Source organism: Triticum urartu, chromosome 1A (genome assembly GCF_056163025.1).
Source record: "Triticum urartu cultivar PI428250 chromosome 1A, HENAU_Tu73, whole genome shotgun sequence".
Classification (NCBI taxonomy): Eukaryota; Viridiplantae; Streptophyta; class Magnoliopsida; order Poales; family Poaceae; genus Triticum; species Triticum urartu.
The window spans coordinates 554116000-554122188 of NC_141873.1; the positions used below are offsets into that span (position 1 = coordinate 554116000).

A 6189-nucleotide genomic window follows, 5' to 3' on the forward strand; every position below is an offset into this window, starting at 1 on the left:
GACCGATGCTCTCCCCATTTCGTTGATGGCGTGCATACTTTTCTGCTTGCGGCTGAGGCAAACAAGCGGGCGGATGGTTTTATGCCTTGTCCATGTGCTGGCTGTAAGAATGGTCAGAATTACTCTAAGTTAAAAACCATTCACGTCCACCTGTTTAAGTCCGGTTTCATGCCCCACTATAATCTTTGGACCAAGCACGGAGAAAGAGGGGTTATGATGGAAGACAATGAAGAAGAAGAGGACGACGATAGCTATCCCGGCCATGGGTTTCATGAATATGATGATACAACAATGGGGTAAGAAGCTGAGCCGGGAATGCGCGAAGAATCTAAGCCGACAATGCAGAAAGAAGCTGAAGAAAAGGCATCAGATGAGCCAGCTGATGATCTAGGTTGGGCCATTGCCGATGTAGAGAGAAACTGCACAAGTGAAAAGGAGAAGAAGAAGTTGTAGCACATGTTAGAGGATCACAAGAAATTGTTGTACCCGAATTGCGAAACTGACAATAAAAAGCTTAGCACTACACTAGAATTGCTGCAATGGAAGGCAGATAATGGTGTATCTGACAAGGGATTTGGAAAGTTGCTGGTAATGTTAAATAAGATGCTTCCAAAGAACAACAAATTGTCTGAGAGTACGTACGAGGCAAAGAAGGTTGTCTGCCCTCTAGGGTTAGAGGTGCAGAAGATACATGCATGCCCTAATGACTGCATCCTCTACCGTGGTGAGTATGCGGATTTGAACGCGTGCCCGGTATGCGGTGCATTGCGCTATAAGATTAGCCGCGATGACCCTGGTGATGTCGAGGGCGAGTGCCCCAGGAAGAAGCAGATTCCTGCCAAGGTGATGTGGTATGCTCCTATAATACCACGGTTGAAACGTTTGTTCCTAAACAAAGAGCATGCCAAGGTGATGCGATGTCACAGAGAAGACCGTAAGAAAGACGGAAAGTTGAGAGTACCCGCTGATGGGTCGCAATGTAGAAAAATCGAGAGAAAGTATAGGGAGGGGTTTGCAGGTGATGCAAGGAACGTATGGTTTGGTCTAAGCGCAGATGGCATTAATCCTTCTGGGGAGGAGAGCAGCAACCATAGCACCTGGCCTGTGACTCTATGTTTGTATAATCTTCCTCCTTGGTTGTGCATGAAGTGGTGGTTCATTATGATGCCAGTGCTCATCCAAGGTCCTAAGCAACCCGGCAACGACATTGATGTGTACCTAAGGCCATTAGTTGAAGAACTCTTACAGCTGTGGAATGGAACAGGTGTACGTGCATGGGATGAGCGCAGACAGGAAGAATTTGACCTAAAGGCATTGTAGTTCGTGACCATCGATCATTGGCCTGCTCTCAGTAACCTTTCAGGACAGACAAACAAGGGATACCGCGCATGCACGCACTGCTTGGATGATACTGACAGTAAATATTTGGCTAATTGTAGGAAGAATGTGTACCTGGGACATCGTCGATTTCTTCCGAGCATGCATCCCGTAAGAAAGAAAGGCAAGCATTTCAAAGGTGAGGTGGATCACCGGACGAAGCCTCGCCACCGTACTGGTGCTGATGTACATGATATGGTCAAGGATTTGAAGGTAATCTTTGGAAAGGGTCCTGGCGGAAAACCTGTTCCGAATGACGCTGACGGACGCGCACCCATGTGGAAGAAGAAATCTTTATTTTGGGACCTGCCCTATTGGAAAGACCTAGAGGTCCGCTCCGCAATCGACGTGATGCATGTGACGAAGAATCTTTGTGTGACCCTGCTTGGCTTCTTGGGCGTGTATGGGAAGACAAAAGATACACTAGAGTCATTGGAGGACCAACAACGTATGCACGGAAAAGACGGCATACATCAGGGTCATGCCAGCTATGCTCTTACCAAAGAAGAGAAGGAAATCTTCGTTGAATGCCTGCTGAGTATGAAGGTACCGCCAGGCTTCTCGCCGAATATAAAGGGAATAATAAATATGGCAGAGAAAAAGTTCCAGAACCTAAAGTCTCATGACTGCCATGTGATTATGACGCAACTGCTTCCGGTTGCATTGAGGGGGCTTCCACCGGAAAACGTTCGATTAGCCATTGTGAAGCTCTGTGCATTCCTCAATGCAATCTCTCAGAAGGTAATCGATCTAGAAATCATACCAAGGTTAGAGAATGATTTGGTGCAATGTCTTGTCAGTTTCGAGTTGGTGTTCCCACCATCCTTCTTCAACATCATGACACACGTCCTAGTTCACCTATGCGAAAAGATTAACGTTTTGGGTCCTGTATTTCTACACAATATGTTCCCCTTTGAGAGGTTCATGGGAGTCTTAAAGAAATATGTTCATAACCGTGCTAGGCCAGAAGGAAGCATCTCCAAGGGCCATGAAAATGTGGAGGTCATTGAATTTTGTATTGACTTTATTCCTGACCTTAAGCCGATTGGTGTTCCTGAATCGCGGCATAAGGGAAGACTGGATGAAAAAGGCACGCTAGGAGGGGATCAAATAATATGTATGGACGGGCATTCTCTCACTCAAGCACACTACACAGTTCTACAGAATTCTGCCTTGGTGGCTCCGTATATGGAGGAACACAATAATTTTCTATGCTCCAAACACCCGGAGCAATCTGACGACTGGATTACACGTGAACAAACGGGGACTTTCGCCGGTTGGTTGCAGACACGTGCCATGCATGACGCCGCTATTGAAGATGACATGTACTTGTTGTCCCAGTTACCATCTTCGAATATAATGAATTTCAAAGGGTACGAGATAAATGGGAATACATTTTACACGATCGCCCAAGATAAGAAGAGTACCAACCAAAACAGTGGTGTCCCCTTTGATGCGGCAACCAAGACGGGAAAGGAAACATATTATGGTTACATAGAGGACATATGGGAACTTGACTATGGACGTGGTTTGAATGTCCCTTTGTTTTGGTGCAAATGGGTCAGTATGACACGAGGCGGGGTAACGGAAGACCCACAGTACGGAATGACAACAGTGGATCTCAACAATCTTGTGTATGCAGACGAACCATTCGTCATAGCCAATGATGTGGTGCAGGTTTTCTATGTGAAGGACATGTCTACCAAGACGAGAAAAAGAAAAGATAAGGAAGCGAATGCAACATACGATGAGCCAAAGCGCCACATAGTTCTTTCAGGGAAAAGAAACATCATGGGAGTGGATAACAAGACTGACATGTCATAAGATTATGAAAAGTTTGATGAAATTGCTCCATTCACAGTGAATATTGATCCGAGCATCTAGTTAAATGATGAAGATTGTCCATGGTTATGGCGCAAAGGGACACACGTGAAGAAAAATTTTCACACCCAAAGATCCCACTCTGGGATGTGATCGGCTTCACTGTCATCACTTTCTTCTCTAGTGAGTTTTCGGACTTATATATTTGGAAAGTCCCGCTTCGGACTAACCGGAGGGAATCTTTGTAATAGTTAGGGTACTTATGTGTTTTGGCATTTGAAATGTGAAGAAATTTTATGTGCAAACAAATTATTTCATGCATTTACTGATTTTTTCATCTAAATGACCCTGCAATTGAAATACACTTCAAATGAACTCTGAAAAGGTTGAAAGTTGGCATGGTTTCATCATTCACCCACATAGCATGTGCAAAAAGTTGAGATGGTTATGACAAAAATGGATGCACTTCGTGTACAAAATGAATATCTCTTTCGAAGTATCAGGGTTTCAGACGAAAACTCATCTGTTACAAATGCATTTCATTTTTTTAACTACAACAACTCCAGACATTTTGTCCGTTCAGTATGCACCATTCAAAGCCGTGTCATCAAGTTTCAACCTTTCTGACTTCCTTTGCTATTTTTCATGCATTTACTGATTTTTTCAGCTAAATGATCCTAAAATTGAAAAACACTTCAAATGAACTCTTAAAAGGTTAAAAGTTGGCATGGTATCATAATTTCACCCACATAGCATGTGCAAAAAAGTAGAGAGGGTTACGACAAAAACTGGATGTACTTCATGTACAAAATGGACAATCTCTTTCGAAGTATCAGGGTTTCGGACGAAAACTCATTTGTTACAAAGACATTTCATTTTTTAAATAACCTAAGTATTACCAAATTGAATATAATGACAAAACACACTAATATTAAACATAAGAAAAAAGAATCACGGAAAAATCTATTTTTAAAGTTAAGTTATTCACAAACTAGTGATTCACACAAATTTCAAATAATTCAAATTTAAACTATTCAAATTTGAAAACTACTGGCACTAATAGCAAGTTTACAATTTTTTGAACCTAAAGAAAAAATATTCACAAATAAATTCTAAATACATAAAAAAACAACTCAGAAATAAATAAAATAAAATAAATAAAGCAGAAAAGAAAAAAAGAAGAAAAAACTAAATAAAAAAGCCCGCCTACTGGGCCACAACGGCCTGCATACGACTAGAAACCCAACCTCTGGTTGGGCCAGGATGCAGGCCCGCTAGCCCAGTAGGCCCAACAGGGCATCGCAGCAGAGGTAGGCCTAGAAGGCCTGCTTTAGAGAGGAGCTCGAGACAGCAGCGGCAGTGGGTGAGGGAGTCCTGAACTAAGGGGTCCTCGGGCGTCCGGCCTGTTAGCCATGGGCCGGACTGATGGGCTGTGAAGATACGAAGACCGAAGGCTACACCCGTGTCCGGATAGGACTCTCCTTGACGTGTAAGGCAAGCTTGGCAACTAAATATGTAGACTCCTTTCTTTGTAGCCGACCTTGTGTAACCCTAGATCCTCCCGGTGTCTATATAAACCGGAGGACTTAGTCCGGAAGATAGACATTATCATAGCCATACAAGCTAGACCTCTAGGGTTTAGCCATTACGATGTCGTGGTAGATCAACTCTTGTAATACTCATATTCATCAAGATCAATCAAGCAGGACGTAGGGTATTACCTCCATAGAGAGGGCCCGAACCTGGGTAAAACATTGTGTCCCCTATCTCCTGTTACCATCGACCTTAGACACACAGTTCGGGACCCCCTACCCGAGATCCGCCGGTTTTGACACCGACATTGGTGCTTTCATTGAGAGTTCCACTGTGCCGTCATCAAGAGGTTCAGTGGCTCCTTCAACCATCTGCGATGATGCTGCCCAACGGGGAGTTTTCCTTCCCGGACAGATCTTCGTGTTCGGCGGTTTCGCTCTGCGGGTAAATTCGCTTGGCCATCTGGAGCAGACCGAAAGCTACACCCCTGGCCAGCAGGTCAGATTTGGGAGCTTGAATTATGTCGCGGGCATCCGTGGGGACTTGATCTTCGCCGGATTCGAGACCGCAGCTACCACTCCTGGCCACCCCGAGGGACATGACCTAAATCTGTCATCGGACTGCATCTAGGGGACAGCTCCCATAACCGCTCTGGCCTTAGATCCAGAGCAGACTGCGCCATCCGAGGATGGGAGGATCGACCCCACCATGGAGGTCACAGATTCCACGGTGTTGGAGCCGCACATAGACTTGATCTTGCATGGTACCCGTGCCACCGGAACTCTGGACTCGTCTCCGGCTGCAAGTTCCGAACTATGTGAGCCCGCGGACGCTGAACTTGATCGTTTATCGATCTTCGAATTCAGCGCCGCAGACATCTTCTAGCACTCGCCTTTGGGCGACATGCTAAACTCATTAAAGAACCCGTCCTTGGCGGGGGACTCATAGCCGAACTATGTTCGGTTGGAACTAGGGGCTGATGTTGAAGAATCTTGCTTCCTACCCGCGACCCACTCCATAGCCACTGTCGAGGACTCAACCGACAAGCTCGATTACGGCTCCGAAGACTTCGATGGTATAGATGACGATGCCGAAGAAGAGCAGGGCCAAAACCCGCCACTCACCGGATGCTGGACGGTTACTTCTTCATACGACTTATACATGGTGGATACACCTAAAGAAATTAACGACAATGACAAAGAAGATCCAGTTGAGGATAAACCTCCTGAGACACAGCCCAGATGCCGGCGTCAGCGGCGCAGCTCTAAGTCACGTCGCGCAAAAGATAGTAATACCGGCACCAGAGAAAACAACACCCCGGACAAAGCCGAAGACAATGAAGCCCCTGTTGGGACAACATCCGAACAGGATGAACTGGAGGACGAGCACGATAGCCCACATGAACAGGCCATACACCAAGACTCGGAGGACATTAATTATTTTCACTCTTCGAGGATG

The 6189-nt window shown here is 45.4% G+C and overlaps 1 pseudogene; it reads left to right on the forward strand.

Annotated features, from left to right (window-relative positions):
* Positions 1 to 315: 315 nt before the first annotated feature.
* LOC147992612 (uncharacterized) lies at positions 316 to 2795 on the forward strand (annotated as a pseudogene).
* The last annotated feature ends 3394 nt before the right edge of the window (positions 2796 to 6189 follow it).